General features: G+C 36.8%; 1 protein-coding gene across 1 annotated transcript in view; it reads left to right on the top strand.

The window, feature by feature from the left end:
• The first annotated feature begins 1,726 nt into the window (after positions 1–1,726).
• The window catches only part of B4 (imaginal disc development protein B4), a 174,519-nt gene continuing 157,354 nt past the window's right edge, over positions 1,727–18,891 (top strand). The window contains exon 1 of the mRNA XM_074106649.1: positions 1,727–1,875. The gene's annotated coding sequence lies outside the window, so the exon portion shown is untranslated. The remainder of the gene's footprint in view (positions 1,876–18,891) is intronic.

Here is an 18,891-nt window from a genome sequence, read left to right as displayed (position 1 = left end):
TCCGTCCGTCCATCCATCCGTCCGTCCGTCCGTCCGTCCGTCCGTCCGCCCGTCCATCCATCCGTCCGTCCGTCCGTCCATCCATCCGTCCGTCCGTCCATCCATCCATCCGTCCGTCCGTCCGCCCGTCCGTCCATCCATTCATCCGTCCGTCCGTCCGTCCGTCCGTCCATCCATCCATCCATCTATCCATACATCCATATATCACATCGCATCGCATCGCACTATCGCAAATGCTTACAGAGTAGTGGTGGTTGGCTGTTCGTAATTTTTCCTTTGTCAGTTTAATCTTAGTAAGCAAATTTAAAAAGTTAGAGCAGCGGACAATAATGGATTTTCATACATACTTCATGGCCTAGGCCAAGAAGTTATGTAGGGAGGTGGTAGGGAGCCATAAATGAGAAGCTTCATGTCTCCATTTCGTGACATTAACGCATACATTTCCGAGCATGTTTGAGAAAATAAAATTATTCTTATTCTTATTATTGGTTCTAGAACTGTTTTCATTTGTACTCCAAAAGTCGCCAGATAAACCATTTTTTTAGTCAAAACTTTTTTTGGTCGCTAATATTTAAGCAAAAGCCGTCACTTCTAGGGATAAAGTCACTAAACTGGCAACATTGATAGCCGCTGCGGGCCCGTCGCGGGTCCGACCCGCGCTCTGTGTGAATACAACGAACCGCGCGGCTCCCGCGGCGGACACGACCCGACCCGCGCCCGCTCTCTGTGTGTGTTGCCCTTAAAGGTAACGAAACAAACCGGACCATCCGTTGGGTGCATGCTAGGGTTGCCAACTGAGTTCACAGGTTTTTTTTTGGTAATATCAAAAAGTTATTTATGATATAAGTTATAACTATATGCAAACTAAAGCAAAAATAAAATAAAAACAATAAACTAAAAACTACCACTCCGCGTCGTACCCGGCTCAAAAGTGCCCATAACCTCAGCTTATTTTTTAATAAATATTCCATTTTTTTCGCTGACTAACATACTTACTTCTTGTTTAATACCTAATTAAGTTGTCATCCAATCTACACATGTTAAAAAATGTAAAAACCACATAAAATTGAGGGGTACGGATTGTGATCTTATGGCATATCACATCAATTATCAGATCGTACTTTCTGGGTTGCCAAATACGTGGTTGTACATTAACCGCACCCATTCTCGTATTGTACATAAATTATTAGGTCGTACATTTTGGGTTGACAATTGCAGGGCGTACATCAACTGCACCCACAATACACTCATAAGTCTCGCAGACGAAGCTCTCTCACACGTGAGGTTGTAGAGCAGAGTAACATGGTATAACATGGTATTATATTTTAGGGCGAAAATAGCTTCCAAACTTTACGCGTACAAGCGGACAGAGGCCGTATTGTCTAACGTTTATGAAGCTCGCGATCAGAATTAAATGACAGTTTTTGTATGCGAAATCTGTCATTTGATTGCGCGTTAGGCAATACGGCCTCAGTATTAGTAATATAAATAATTAATTACGTAAAAACTTTTTTCAGTCATCCAAAATAGACTTGAAGATTAAAATACATATATTATATTTTGTTTTGGATTTTTTTTTACGTAGGTACATATTAAGTTTCTATACCATTTTAAGACGTTTAGCAGTAGTAAACACCTCTTGCAGTTTCAGACTGTCAGCCCTATGCGCCCGCGACTCGTCGGGCGAGTTCCGCGCCCGCGCGCTGCGCAAGCGCCGCGTGCCTTAGTCAGTCGAGCTCGGGCCGTCGCGTGCGCCAGACGTGCCTCTGTGCGTGACGAATGAAACAGTGCTGTAGTGCAACCGTGAAAAGTTAACTGACACAACTGTGTTTCCTCTTATTCTTGGATATTTAAGCAGACAGTACGATTACTAAGGTATGTTAAGTTAAAGTTTAAAGGGTGATCTTGAGTTCTCCCTCCTTAAAAGGGCTAGTCTATTCTTAAGCGAAATTGCGAAAAGCAATTTAATTATAATACGGTATTACGGTTATTGCGTGTTTTGTAACAGTAATTTGTTTTTATCAATTTAATAAGTCAATCTCTCCGGCCTTGGCGGAGGAATGTGGCGAAGAAAAGGTCTGCGCGGACCTACCTAAGTTATTGAACTAGCGCGGCTAGGTAGGTACGAAACTTAAGTAAAGCTTGACTTAAACTTGAAGTTCTTTAATCTATGTAATTTAGTACGAAAATTACTCAAGAAAGAGTAGCGATTTTATAAAGACATTTAACGTCCAATTTTTTTTATATTTACATTAGCACTTTTTTTAGTATCACACACACTCACATAAGCAGCTCAATTCATTCACATGTTTTACTATTGAAAATCTTAGAAAAATCATTTAGTTCAGAAAGAAATCTTGTAGGTAATTTAATTAATAATAAAAACTGAATATATTTATTAAATTGCAGCATTTCTTCGAATAATTAGGTTTATATAAAATAATGCCCTGTTGGGACGTAGCGAAAGTATTAATTGAATACAGTTAATATAAGTAACTACAAGCAACCACAAAAATATCGTACGGCCAAAGTTACAAAAATATGTACTTATACACGACTTTATTGGCGTATTATTAAGATCGTGTATACAATTTTTTGTAACTTTGGCACTAACGAAGTCTTTATACTTAACTGTACCTACATGTTAACATATTAAGTTAAGATAGAACGAACAGTTGACTGGATAATCCTAGAGTTAATTGCAGAGTCAGCAGTCAACATTCTAATAGGCCATAGCCCATAAGCAACAATGCATTGCCTTGGTCACACCACAAACCAGTTCTTAACCAACACTGACAGGTAATCGGGCGGATTACACAAACTTCTATAACAGACTCGTTAAGTTCCAGGGCACCTAATCTATACAAAAAGATTAGTTTACCTAACTTAACTAATATTGGATATTTAAAAAAAAAATATCACGGGTCACTAGACAAGACACTAATAATTAAACCAGTCCTAAAGTAAACAAAGCTTGTGTTTTTAGTACCAGGCAATGGATACACATATAATATACCTACATAAATACGCATATTAAACATAAAACACCCAACACTCTGATCGCACCCGGGACCTCATAAGCTTCGTGGTCAGTTTTTCTACTCACTGGGTTATTTGCGTTATTTAATAGTTACCTATAAATACTTAATGTACCTATAACATTATTTTTAATTCATCATCATCAACCAGAAAACATTCAGTTCATTAGTTATGTTCTCCCTCATCGAAAGTCTGTATTTAATTTTAGAAATTCTTAATTTTGAGGAATTTTCAGGGGAGAAATAAGCCAAAGCCATAAGATAAATAATAGCTAATGTCAATCTTGTAGAGTGTAGCTTTTTGTCTATAGATGCAAGAATTTGAAGAATCATGCAGTTCAATAGCTTAAGGAGATAGTTGAGATTACCCTCCAGCATAGGGTCACAAAGAAATATTCAGATTAATATCTTTCAAAAAGATGTTAACGGACTACTTTTGATTCATCTATTGGTCTTAATTGTCTACTTAACTTGTATTTGGTGGCCGAAAGAAAAACCACTGTTAATTTCCCTGAAACTTCAAAAATACCACCACCAATATCCCTCAACTGTAAAGTTGTTGTTTAACAGTTCAAAATCTTTAGAGAACTGGTATTAAAAATATTATCTAGCCTACTTCTGCTTCTTATTGGTAGAACCACACGTTCAAAAGGAAGTTCATTTCGGTCAGACGCCTCAGATATGAGTTGGACGTTTTTACCTGGCCGCAGTACCGAAATGATGACTTAATTTTCTGCTTCCTTGGTAGCATTAGTCGAGTTTTTTGCATTGCCAAATAGGCTAATGTCATTTGGATGTGTACTTCGGACACTGGTAGATCCCTTAAAGTTCTTCATTCGGAAAACTAACGGTTGTGATGGCTCTCATCATCATCATCATCATCATCTCAGCCGTAGGACGTCCACTGTTGAACATAGGCCTCCCCCACAGACCTCCAGTTGCCCAAAACTCTAAGTCTACTCGTGATGGCTCTATGTAAAGTAAATTGTTTGCCAAACAAACAGCTTCGGACTAGTTTCCCTTGTAAAAAATAACTGCCAAAGTGGCTGATCGAGGGGAGCTAAGAGGGTCAACCTTTCCTCCCCCTAAATCATCCGAACCTTTCTGTGACACAACATACAACGAGCTTAGCTTACAGAGACATCCTCAGTTGTGACACTATTTACCAAACTGACAAGAGTTTAAATAATTTATTGAATCATGCGTTACTTTGCGGAGGTCCATATCAATGAACTAAAAGAATTTCCTTGCTCACCCGCGACCTTACGACAGCTAAGCTTATGCAAAATATGCGTGTTCAAGCAGTTCCTCCACCTCCACACTGTAAGAACACACACAAATCACACAAACCCATCTATCACCACCACCACACTACACTGACGCGTTTCGAACTCAACCAGAGCTCATCTTCAGAGTGACACAACCATACACCATGCTACCAGACTGGAGGTGGAGGAACTGCTTGAACACGCATATTTTGCATAAGCTTAGCTATCGTAAGGTCGCGGGTGAGCAAGGAAATTCTTTTAGTTCATTGACAAGAGTTTCTATGGGCGAGTAGGTACACGAAATATCAGGTCGGTATTTCCATGTCGGTATTGTACGGCCGGTAACTAGTGTCAACCATCCTCAACGGGGTCAAGACCCTCGCAAACTACAAGCGTGGTGGACCACACTTTCAACTACTATGTACTATACTATAGTACATAGGGGGCATTCAAATTACATCTCATTTAGAGGAAGGGGTAGTGAGTCTCGGATTTGAACGACCAAAATAATTGTGATTTTCATAGTAATACGTGTGCCAAGGAGGGCAATAAAACAGTGTGTGGTAATTTATATATGGATGGCCCCCCAAACATTACACATGGTTCACAAATTTAAAACAAACTTCTTCTTAGGCCACCACGGCTTTTTCCTTTTGTTTTTTTTCTTCCCTAAAAGTACTCACTGAAAATAAACCACGCTCGTATATTTCTGACCTATTTTAAAATGAAACACACTCGCATCTTTCTGACCTATATTTAAATAAAACACACTCCCATCTTTCTGACCTATCTTAAAGTCAAACAAACTTGCATCTTCCTGACCTACCTATCTTAAAATGAAACACACTCGCATCTTTTTGACCTATCTTCAAATGAAACACACTCGCATCTTTCTGACCTATCTTAAAATGAAACACATGCATTTTCTGACCTATCTTAAAATGAAACACACTCGCATCTTTTTGACCTATCTTAAAATGAAATACAAGCATTTTTCTGACCTACCTTGACATTTAAAACTATATTTATGTATTTTCTGTTAAGTTTAATCGATCGAATTCTTCTTAATAATGTTGATATTAACTATAATCATGGAATAATAAACACTTTTTCCTTTCAAACATCTAATCTTGGACTCGACTTTAATATTTTTGAATTATGCAATACTGTGAAGTAAAGCCGGAGAGTATACACAATACATCCCACCTGTCTATAACTTATGATATTATCTGGTCTAGACTCTATACATTCGACTAAACCTTTAGGCTAAGCAGTAAACTCATATAACCACGGCATTTATTGGTTACGTTGTCATAGAGTAACTTACAGGTCTTGAACATCGAATATACAGGCTTATTATATTTACTTAAATCTTTTTAGCTTCTTCTGTACATACCCTTAGTTTAATTGGGGAATAAAAACTAAGAAAAAGTCTCTATAGGGACTTCATAAGATTAGCTTTTATTCGCGGCATTTGCTTGCGGAAAATTAAATTATAGCCATGGATCGGACTAGCATCATTGTTTGTAATATAGTGGACATGTGACATGACTCTAAAATGAATTAATTTCTTACCTGAGATTTTGAGTTGGGAGCCATTGTCATTGTTTACAGTAGAAGTGTTTCGGTTCCACCTATGGTTCCACTTGACAATAACGGTATAATAACTTTTCTCAAAAATGGTATGAAATGTTGCCATTACGTCATCAAAAACGCCGTTAGAAAAGTAACGCATCCTGGAGACTAGCTGCTATATTGATTAGTAACGGGTTCCTTTAAAAATGTGGAACCGTCAAAAGCTAAGGTGTAGTTTTGAAATGGGTCCGGCATCATTATCATCATCATAACACATCAACCAGCATCATCATCACATACACCGTCATCATCATCATCATCATCACCAGCATCAGCACTATATCATCATCATCATCACTATTATCGTTATCATCATCATCATCATCCTCACCATCATCATCATTTTTGAGAAAATACTATACAAGCTTCGACCAGTAATCACCATCCTGGCCTCGTATCATTGATGGCCTCACATGGCGGTTTTCTAGCGATGCATGTTCTTAGACATGTTTGATCAAAATCGGTTCAGCCGTTTTTGAGATATTGAACTTTGAAGTGACTAAAACCGGGGTTTTCCAACATTTTGTTTGTTATTAATTATTGATTGTGTAATATTAATGATCAAATAACGTCGTTTCTAATAAAATTTTACTGATATGAGTCATTTGAACACGTCATCAAATTATAGTTATTAATTTATGAAGAAAATTCTTCTTATTGCTATAATCTCGAAAAAATTAAGTTAGGTCTAAAATAAGGCTCAAGTTTTAACTGTCTCTAGGGTTCCCCTCAAAAAGAGAGAAGAAACCATTAAGTATATCGGTCCAACTTCCAACTCGGTACACAGGCATTCATACCTAAGGTTGTAAAAATATTTCCAAAGGGCTTGGGTTAGATTTTTTTTTCATTGTTATGGATAAAATGATCTCACACATCCTGTTGCCTAATAGATGACACCCTGCTGCCACCTCTTTTGCTAATGACATAAGATTAACAATGGCATCTTCTGGGGCAATGATAAGCATTGGGACGTTTTCCTTACAAATATTTTAATATATATAGGGTTAAGGAAAATTGCGTTTAATGGAAAGTTAGAACAGTTTACCCGCTAATTTGCTCTAATTCCAAGGAGCTGTTCTGGTATGCAGACTTAACCTAACTGTAACCAGCTGCGTGAAGTAGCGACACATCTAATGACTTGCACTAAAGTGCGACTAAATGGACGACTTAACCTGTCATCATACTACACTCTACGAGGAGTTGACATTGACTTATCTTTTATACTAGCTGATGCCCGCGACTCTGTCGGCGTAGAATTCGTTTATCGCTATCCCGCTGGAACTAAGAAATTTTCTGGGATAAAAACTATCCTATATCCTTCCCCGGGATTCAAACTATCTATATACTGAATTTCATTGAAATCGGTTCAGTACACATATAGTATAGATTGGATGAGTAAAGAAGTTAGCAAAAAAGCTTGTATTAAAAATTATTTTTTTAACAGAAAGTTATATCGGGTGTGTTTTTAAAAGTCGCTGAACTAATGTTATTCAGTTAAACGAGGACGATCTATATTTTAATTTTTTGCTCGTATTACAGGCCACACCCGGTATTTACTTATTTATTATTGGTAGAGGAAAAAGCTCCTTACCATCTCCTGTGGAAAGTGGTACATGCTCTCAACCTAGTAATATTACTCTGGGAAACTTACGTGTTTCCTTATAGGTTGGATCATTGGGAATTGCTGAAGGGCTCCTAAGGTGAATTTTATGGTTGCAATTGCCGATTTTAGTGCCAATAATAGGGCCACAGATCCAAGTAGCTTCTGGCTTCTAATCACGGCGTAAACCAGGCAGTTCAACTAAAATTCTGTGATTTCTCTAAATTCTCATGGACAGAATATTCGACGTCTTCATTTATGTTATACTAGCCTTTTGGCCCCGACCTTCTGTGTAGAGTTTGTTTACCGCTATCCCGCAGGAACTATGCAATTTTCGAGGATAAAAACTATCCTATGTACTTCCCCGGGACTCGAACTATATGTATACCGAATTTTATCTAAATGCTTCAGAGGTTTAGACGTGGTGTGGTAACAAACAAACTTACGCATTTATAACATCAGTGGGATAGGATGGGATGAGAAATACATGTGCAGTTCAAAACTTCATGTCTCTAGAGACGTAGCGCTTGAGGTTTTGGAATTTAAAGTTACAATAAATTCCAATACAATTAGAATATCGGGATTAAATTTTTTTTTGTTTGTTTCTTAAATCTGCAATCAACCACTTGAGTCATAATCTCATAATCAGATAGTCTGAATTTTATCAACTTACGTGGGGTATTCCAACAAACACACTCCCACTTGACTTACAAAAAGACCCTTCTAGTGTCTCTGATCTAACTGCAGTATCTGCCATCTATTCAGCCTTGATGTGTCACTACTTTTGTCAATCCTGTCCCTGGCTAGTTGGTTTGTGTGCTTCTGGAGCCGATGCTTGTATTAAGTGCAATACTTGTTGATCTCCTCTTTAACCGTTGGCATATTTAAATATTCATGTATCTCTTGTTTCTCACAAACCAGTGTGCATGTGAGAACACTCTTAGGACATTGTTCTGAAACCTTTGTAGGATCTCCAGGTTGGAGTTACTGGCAGATCCCCAGAGTTGAATGCCATATGTCCAGATGGGTTCTATGATGCATTTGTATACTAACAACTTGTTGGTTAAATTTTTAAATGAAACAAACTGACTAATCACACGTAAACTTTTTTTTTACATACATATAACTGATCGTGATTGACCCCTATCTCACCTGATGTTAAGTGTAGATGAGGCCAGCCTTGCAGAGCCCTACATTGTAATTAGCCGAAAATACAGACTGACAAACAAACATACACAAACACAACCAAACTGTCAAACTGAGAAAATTCAAGCACGGTCAAAGGTTGTTAAAAAGTTGCATGAAAGAGAAACGTAACAAAATGAAATAAATACAAACAGATAATAAAAAATAAGAATCAGATGATATTAAGGTATTGAGTGTTAGAGAAACTTACATCCGAAAATGATATAAAGCAAACCACATCAGCCCTATCAATGATTTTGATGATTGAAACGTGACACGCTACTACCATTTCTTTCAAACACAATGATGATGACCTTCTTGATATCGATTCAAATCTTCATTCACATTAAGATAGTCGTCACATCACTTTTGTTATCAATAAGTAATGAGGGCTATCGTTTTTTGTCTCACTAGATGGCGCACTGTTGCGTGAGGTTTTTAAGTATGGCTTTCAAGGTCTGTTATTACGGGTGTGAAAACAAAGTTTAGATTAAAATCATATTTAATACACCTTAAAACCGTACCATAAAAATATCGAGCACGCCACAGTGTTGAATAGTCCCGTTTTGTTCGGAAAAAAAGGAGACAAGGTTTCCGAAAGACAAAACTGTCTCAAACACAGACATTCATTGCCCCGGAACGTGTATTTGCCATAATTAATTTCAGATATTGCAAAATATTCACAAAATTATTCTAATCCATACTAATATTATAAATGCGAAAGTAACTCTGTCTGTCTGTCTGTCTGTCTGTCTGTTACGCTTTCACGCCTAAACCGCTGAACCGATTTTTGATAAAATTTGTACAGAGATAGAATAGACCTTGGGAAAGAACATAGCTATCTTTTATCGCGAAAAAAAGGCTTTAAGGGGTTGAAATAGGGGATGAAAGTTAATATGGTGAAAGTTCGTCGCCGTCGAAGGTAAAACGATGAAATTTGGTATTTAGGCCCTCATAAGAAATAAATCGATATTTGTTTGAGATTTTTTGAAAATTCGACCTGTGAGGGGATGAAAGTTTATATGGAAGATCGCCATTGTCGAATATAAATCGATGGTTCTTTATGAAACTTGACATTTGGGCACGTTATAAGAGATAAATAGATATTTGTACGCGCGTTTTTTAAAATTCTTCCTGTGCGGGGTGAAATAGGGGATGAAACTTTTTTTTCGACTGGATGGCAAACGAGCAAGTGGGTCTCCTGATGGTAAGAGATCACTACCGCCATAAACATCTGCAACACCAGGGTATTGCAGACTTTATATGGAAGATCGTCATTGTTAAAGATAAATCGATGGTTCTTTGTGAAACTTGGCATTTGGACATTATAAGAAATAAATAGATATTTGTTCAAGCGTTTTTGAAAATTTTACCGGCGAGGGCATGTTAGCAGAGGAGATGATGCAGTGCCCTTAAACTCATAGCAAAATGCACGCAATGTGGGGTCATTATAGATGGCTTACTGACTTAGACAGTCAGACATGAAAAATTATGATTTTCAGATTTTTCTATTTATTGTGCTATGTAAAAGCTGCCTTTGTGCAAAAAAAATCCAAGTTTCTAGGACAGCCGGAAGTGCTCTATAACTTCTTCTGTTAAGGCGATTTATATGGACACACATTTTAATGACTGTAGCTTTTGATTGCCTTGACTTAGAAGTTTCATTTTTTCACAGCTTTCGGACTATTGACCTGAGTTTAGGGTTTAATCTCAAATAATCTCAATTCGATACCGATATTCCGCGCGTTTACGAGATAGAGGATCTTGACAGACAGACGGACGGACGGTAAGCAAGGTGATCCTATAAGGGTTCCATTTTTTCCTCTTGAGCTACGGAGCCTAAAAAACATTTTTTCCGGCGTTTTTCAAATTTCGACCTATTTATCTACTTGAAAATATGGGGATGATAGTTTTTAAGGAATTCCAAACAAATTTACTATAAGTATGTTTATCGAAAATATGTGTCGCTATGCTTAGTAAAAATGCCTTAGTTAATTATAATCCTACCCTCCTAGCTTACAATAAAGGACGTAAGGTGTCAAGAGTTCAGTATGAAGAATAATAATGAGTCCTTTTGTGTTGTAAGTGTATAATATATATTTGTCCTGTTGTTGCGGACTAATTTTTATTTTTAATTTTATGTTTATTTTATATTCAATTTTATCGTCTTGACATTGTACCTAATTTTAACTTTTTGACCATGTTTTACCAGGATTATTATTATTATTTTTTAAATTTAATTCTATTTTATTTTGGCTGACAATGTTTTTAATTTACCGCTATCATATACCTATTACTATTATTATTATTTTGTATACAATGTGACGATCCTTTTGTGAATTTCTTATAATTACCTGACATGTATTTATAATGTATTTTTTCATTAGGTAATAAATAAATCTAATCTAATCTAATCTAATACACATCATATTGCTAAAATGTGGCTACCCGCAAAATATTTTTGTTTTATCAAAGAACATGGATATATGAATGGACGGAAGAACAAAAATAAATAGTTTATATTTATAGCAATGTATTAAAATAGGTTATTTTCAGTAAACTGTGGAAGTTTCTATGTGCTATTATTGGCAGAATAGTTATCCTAAATAAATTAAATACTTTCCAAAGTTATTATTCCACGCGGACGAAGTCACGGGCAAAAGCTAGTTATAAATAAATCCGCGTAGCTCACCTAAAAACTATGAGATTTGACATTTCGGAGACCTCACGCTACACTAGCGCCTCTAGCGGCGAATTCATACGCGATAGCCCTCATTGAGTACTACTAATAATAAAACTAATGCTGATGCAGTTCAACAGACAACTTGCATAGACATGGGCGCCGGTAGGATTATTTTCAGATGGGTGCGTTGCATCTCGCATCTTAATTATAGGTTTCATTCTGTACCTTAGTTTTGTTTTATGCCTTTTCTTTTACGTGCAAGTCACTCCTTGCACCCCCATCCCGGCGACCATGCCTATAGATTCTGAGGCGATTAAAATTTACCGTTTAAGTGCTATTGAATTTTTATGTCAACAGGGGTATAGACTATCCACTTTTGATGATGATGTCCTGTTGTCCCTCAGGGACATAGGACTCGCGGTAGAAAACGTAAGGAAAGAATAAGCTGCTCGTTTACAAGTGGTCAATTTTTAATGAATTTGATTGTATTGATTTTACAATAAAAAACTTAAAAACCCTCCTACTTGCACAACCATTTAATAGATCTCCATATTATTATACATCAACTCTATTGATTATCTACATACTTATTGGAAGATCAATTTTATCGTCAACTTACTGGTTATAAAAACTGTACATGCCCTAGTGATAAACCTGTCTCCAAATTAAATAACATGTAAATCGGTTCAGCGATTTAAGCGTAAAGAGGCATAGGCATAAGGAGACAGTTACTTTTGAATTTATAATATTGCTAAAGAAGGAAGTACTTAATGATACGGATAACAATTGAAAATTAACCCTGGTTTTCAGGGCAAACACGAATTTTTTTTTTTTATTACAGTTGTGTCTTGGAATTATGGGTCAGAATACTTTGAGGTATCGAACCCAATCGACCATTCCAAACAAGCAGATGATCGCAAAACCAATGAAACATATCGTAACAAACCCAATCGTCTGAATCTTTGTGTTGCTGAAAGCGAAGGTCAAAAGCAAAAGTAGGACCGGAATTAGAAGCCTCGTTTATCAATCAATGAGTAATCAAGCTGTCGAATAGATACGTGATTTCTGCGGAGGCGCGGGATCGCTAACGTCCTTCCGACACTCAATTACTTCGTGGTTATTGTTTATTCGTCTATTTAACATTATTTGTTTCATTAAACTGGTGGGGATTATCAGTATCTTTGTTATTGTCATTGTTAGCAGCTTTTGTCTAACTTTGTTTTTAATGATTTCAAAAATGGGGAGGTTCTATGTTTGACTGTATGTATTTTGCATTGTCAGATTTTGCAAGTAGAGTCGTGCAGGTTTAGGTAAGTTACATTGAATTGAAATCCCAGGGTCAGCAAACACTTTCATTCAATTTGAATTTTCTAACAAAACATATTTTAAGTTTATTATTATTTCGTGTTTTCACACTGTATGAATTGGATGTTGAAATGATTTTTCTATGAAATAATTCTTTTCAAAATTATGGTAGTGTGTAAAACTTCTTTCTTGACAATTGTATCACCTGTACTGATCTCTAAAGCATATAACGACGTCATTATCAGCATCAAAAGTAACATCCCCAAATAACATTACAGGTAGTGCATTAATAATTACATTAGATACCAGTTCAATTATACTCTTGATATAATTAATACTCTTTATAATTATAATATTTTTGATTATGATGATGGAACCAAGAGATGTGGTCACCAGTTCAATTATATTTGCAAATGAAGTAAGAGCATCTCTTAAACTGTACCTATGTATTTTATTTAAAACATCAACGGCACGGCTACCGATGGTTCTCCCTGACCGAGACGGACATTAGCCACACATTTGGCAAGAGCGTAGCAAATTGCCCACAAAGCACTATAAAACAGACAATGAAACAAAATGTGATGGTCTATGGAAATGAAATAGAGCACAGATGGAGAGATTAACTTAACAGTGGTAAACTATATAAAAGAAAACAAATAGGCACAAGAAAAGTAAAAAACAGAAACTACATGATACGTAAAGATGTAGTGGCCAGCGTCGCTCATTTGCTTAAAAGATAGGATTATATGAAGATTGTCTTGTCTGCCATTGGATTAAAGGAAAGTGAAAAGCAGGTTACAAATTTGAGTGAACCAAAAAAATTGTTGGTGCGGGTGCTATCTTGTGTAAAATGAAATGATATTATAAACTACAGTAAGTTTTTTAACCGCACTAAGGTTAAAGTCCCTAATAAAGACCAGTCGGGTGCCAAATTTCAGCATTGGTATCTATGCCATTAACCAGCCATATAAATGAGATTGCTAAACTCAGAGAAACCACGGCCTTGGTTAACGTGACCTCTAAGTATGTTGTTGCTGCTAATCATCAGAGTAGCCTTGAATTTGTATAGTAGACCAAGTTAAGACTTACTGAATCAAACAGTGTAATTGAATTGATTCTTCATGTCTCAGTTCCGCCTCGAAGCGTAGCCTTGATATGAGCACCATTGCATTGGGGATACTATGTGTTTCAATGAGCAAGATAGGATTTAATGTTTTTTTTTTCGTTCTCCGCTAGGAAAAAAGGCAAAGGCTTAATACTATACAGCTATGTCAAGACAATTTCACTCGGTACCTGTGAATTTCAGAGTTACTAACTGTGTAAATGTCTAATTTTGTGAATAAAGAAAATATTGTAAGCTTGTTTCTGAATTTCGATTGTTTTTTTTTTTTTTTTTATTGGCGAGAAACTGGCGAGCGAGCTGTCAGCACAACCAATCCTAATGCTCATTGAAACGCATAGCGAAATCAAATTCAAAGATCTTGATAGTACCTCTACCTATCCAAAATTTAAACCAGTATTATGATTGGCAGTTGAACTGCTTCAGTGGTACCCCTGACAACTGTCGTAAGCAGTGTCAAATTGTCATAACATATCCAAATGTCAAAAGGAATTTACGAGCTGTCAATTTCAAAATTATGACCAAAAGAAATACGTTAGTATTTGGCAATACTGCTACAAAATTAAAGCTTTAGGCCATGCCTCGTCTCAGACTCGCGATTACGCGCCCGGACACAATTTATGATATTGTCCAATTATGTTGTGTAAAAAGTGACCTATTAAATCAATTTTTTATCATGTATCATGTTCTTGGCGGTCACTATTATTCGGTTGGATGATTTCCTTATTGGCTGCTGTAGGACCAACTTGGACATCAGATACTACGTTTAAATAATTGAAAGAAAGAAAGAAGGAAAGAAAAACATTTATTCGTGACATTTTTACAAATAAAAGAAAAAGAAAAAAGGAAATAAATTTTGTCACGAAATGGTCCCAACTCAGCATGATGTCAACCTTGCGGCCGACGCTGGTCTTCCGTTGGAACCATTTAAGCGTTAAAAGAACACAACAGCAGTGAACTCGACAACTAAAACAATTTTTTTACAATACACAAAACTAGTAATTTACAACATAAAAATATACCTTAACTACACAAAATATAAATAAAAGAAAAAAGAGAATAATATGCACGTCTGTATAGGCCTATTGCCTTTGCCAATAATTCAATTATTGACGTGGCATTAAAAAAAAAAGAAGAAAAAAGTACTCTGTGCTATAGACGTGGCATGGATGGATTCATAGTTCGTGCAAAAAAGAATGAGTTCCGAATAATCCATTACCATTACAATAAAATATCAATGTAAATTGCCTCTGTATTCAACTGAATCCATGGGTATTGTTTGATATTTTGTTCCCTCCATTTTTTTTTGTTTCGGAGGATGATTATCCGGTGAATTATAACAATAATTGTCGTGGTAATTATGGGTGTGTATGACATCATACAAAAAGTCTTTAGTGCGTATCCTAATGCGGATAATATGTACAATGCGTCACTTTTTGGTGTCACGTTGATTGAATTCCCGAAGACGAAAAATATAACAATTGAAAATAATTTTTGCTATATTGTTGAATAATAATGAATGGGATAATTATCTTGTTAATTTCCAACCCTGCTTTAACAACACCCGATGTAAAGTTCCTGTCAATCTGTTAATTTGTGTGACAGTTATTTACGACGCCATGTTTATTTATTGTTTGATCAAACAGAGACAGCATCACTCATAGTAACAGGAACTTAACAGAGATTTATCAAACAAAGTGTTATAGTTTGGCTTTGTTAAATCTTTTTTTTATTCGACTGGATGGCAAACGAGCAAGCGGGTCTCCTGATGGTAAGAGATCACCACCGCCCATAAATATCTGCAACACCAAGGGTATTGCACAGCGTTGCCAACCTAGAGACCTAAGATGGGATACCTCTTATGCCAGTAATTTAACCGGCTGTCTTACTCTCCACGCCGAAACGCAACAGTGCAAGCACTGCTGCTTCACGGCGGGATTAGCGAGCAAGATGGTGGTAGCGATCCGGGCGGACCTTGCACAAGGTCCTACCACCTGCAATAATCTGTCATCTGTCAAACATGTTTGTTTCTGAACATCTGCATTCTTTTAACTTAATAAATAATTTAAACAGAAACCTTTTAAGAGTATTTTTTCATCATCATCATCATCATCAGGCGGAAGACGTCCACTGCTGAAGACGCAGCTTCCCAATGGAAATGTAGTAAAACGAATCCCTATCTCACCTGATGAGGCCAAAGGTGTTCTCACTGGTTCAGTATAAGCCTATTCACTCTAGCCTTAATGTAATTAAGTTGTTATTGAAGTAACATCCTAATACGACTCTGATTCCGAATCCCTTAATGATCCAAGATCTTGTATTTAATACGCCAGCTTCGAAGTCCAAATATGGCCTTACTATGCATAATGTGAAATTTATAGCTTAAATACATTAACGTTATGTTTTATGTCTATATCTGTTGAACTAAACGTAGGCGATTCATTAAGTTTACAGATGTTTTCGCTTAGTGATTGTTTGATTGCACAATTAAGTCCTTCAGAAAGGGTAATGTGCGAAAACAACTTTATTATGTAAATAAAAGATGGTTAATTGAGGGTCGTAAATGCTTACGTCGGTATTTTCGAAAGCGATAACAAGCTGTATCGCTTTTATATCGAATGTTCTTCGGAGAGTGATCCTTTATTAGGATGTTCATCACAATCAGGAATTTTGCAAAGATAATTCAGACTGTGTGTTTTTTTATCATTTTTTAAAGTTAATTCTGGACGCCTTTCTGCGCAGCGTCAGAGATCGCCCAAGACAGGGTCGAGTGGAGGACATGGGGGGAGGCCTTTGCCCAGCAGTGGGACACCTGTATAGGCTTTTAAATAATAATAACAATTAGTATATACAATCAAACTGTTCAATTCTTGAACCAACGTGGAACATTGTCTATGGGACTACTCAATGGGACTAGTGGGACAGACGGGCACTAAATGCCTATTTCGCCACTTTTTGAAACATCTCTCTTTACTCGGATGAAACAAACAGAGACGGCATCTGTCACATAAAATTTATGATTGAGTGCAACCGGGCACGGTCTTTCATTATTAAAAGTTCAATATCTCAAAAACGGCTGAACCGATTTGGATAAAACATACCCTAGGAACCATCGCTAGAAATCCTGCTTTCAAATAAAAAAATCCGCATTCAAATCGGTTCACCCGTTTAAGAGGTACGGTGCCATAGACAGACAGACACTAGACACACATATAGCGGTCAAACTTATAACACCCCTCTTTTGGCGTCGGGGGTTAAAAAAGAGATAAAAATAAGATCATGCAATTTTGGTACCTATTTATACCTATTTATACAAATTAGCGTTTGACCTTCTATTTCACCTGATAGTAGATAACTGAAGATGTGGAGTGGGCGAAGTTGCAGGCTATTATACATTCTGTGCTTAAGATCTTCAAAACTAATATGTTATATTTCAGTTAAACTCCTGTCGTTTTATCGTAGTGTTGAAATAATTCGATTTTTGACCTAGAATACTGACAGGATGTGTCTAAGGTCTCATTATAATTTAGAATCGTGCGCAGCGAAGTCGCAATTGCTAACGTAACGTTATTCCAAAAACGAAAGCGCGTAAATAATAAGAATCTGAGCATTAAAAACGTAAAAAATGTTTTGTGGATATAATTTCCTAATAATGGTGTAGTCTAGTGCGCTAAAATCTTGAATTGTTAGGCAATTAGTTATTTAGTATTGGTTTCTTAAGGTCACATCACGTTAATTACTTCATCAACAAAAGTTGTTAATTTAACACTTTTAACTAACGTGACTTGTTTAATGGCAAAGAAGTCATCTGCGAGGCCGTGGATTGGACGCCAGCTAGCAGCGGGGCGGACAGGCGGAGCGACGAGCGATTTCTTCTTCAATGCATGTGTTGACCACTGTACGGCGAGCGTCTCAGTCACACAATGAACAGGCCCTGTACAACGAAGTGCAAAATCTTTTTTTTTTATATATTAACACGCTCGGTCCCGGCAACTATCCACTATTCTAACGCTATGCCTACGCGTGTCCCACAGCAGTCGCTTCTATGCCAGTGACACGTATTATAAAAACTAAAAAGTCACAGACGTAACACATTCCGGTGCCAGTTAGACAACGTTTGTGTCGAAAATACAAACTGAAATATCCTCAGCATTCTGTGCCGCGTGCCATACCCCTACACCGCCACTGGACAGGAGTAGAGACACGAATTTCTCCTTTACACCACATATGTTAGCTTGTTTGTTTCTTATTTAGTCACTTAAGCAGCGACACTACCGACATCTATGTTGTAGCCCTCATCGATAAACTTTCAACACTCCATTGGAACTAACCCGGACAAGAGATGTCGCTATTAAGCAATAAAATTAAGATTGGTTTTGGAGTCTTTTTGTATTTTTTATTTCAACTCCATTTTTTTTTACTTTTACGGTCATCCCGTAAAATCGAACGGTTACTGTTATTTTTAATAATAACGTTTGTGATCAAAAATTCTTACTCCTATGCGCTGGTGACACGCATGTGTGTCAACAGAATTCGTACCTCCTAAAGGCTGGCATAGCAGCATAGAGCCTAATGCGATCCACTAAGCTCTTACACTATGCCTACGCATATCCCACAGCAGTCACAAATACGTGTCACTGGAATAGGAGTAAGAACTAGGCGGAGTGAGAATAGATAATTGAAACGTATCTAATTAGTTCATAAGTAACAAATTCCTTGCGACGCATTCGCGCACATCACTGGTGGAACGCGGCCTTAAGGTTGGGACATCTCAAATATTTCCCACGAGGACTGTCAAATTGCCAACATGTTTCCCCATCACAAGTCAGCAAGCCAATACACGGCATCACATATTAATCTGGTCAGCTTCGGTGGGAATTTTTTTAATAATCGCAATTAATTGCTATCTTGATTTGAGGAATCCATTTGCACAGTTAATTTAATGTGCTTTTAATGTTTTGGGAAATATTCTTTCGCACTTGGCTAATTTAATTATTTGGTTTGAGTTAATAAGGTTTTTTTAAAGAAGAATATTAGTTAAGATGGGTTTACAGTTT

The sequence above is a fragment of the Choristoneura fumiferana genome, chromosome 24 (assembly GCF_025370935.1).
Source record: "Choristoneura fumiferana chromosome 24, NRCan_CFum_1, whole genome shotgun sequence".
Taxonomy (NCBI): Eukaryota; Metazoa; Arthropoda; class Insecta; order Lepidoptera; family Tortricidae; genus Choristoneura; species Choristoneura fumiferana.
This window is presented reverse-complemented; position numbering and strand designations above follow the sequence as displayed.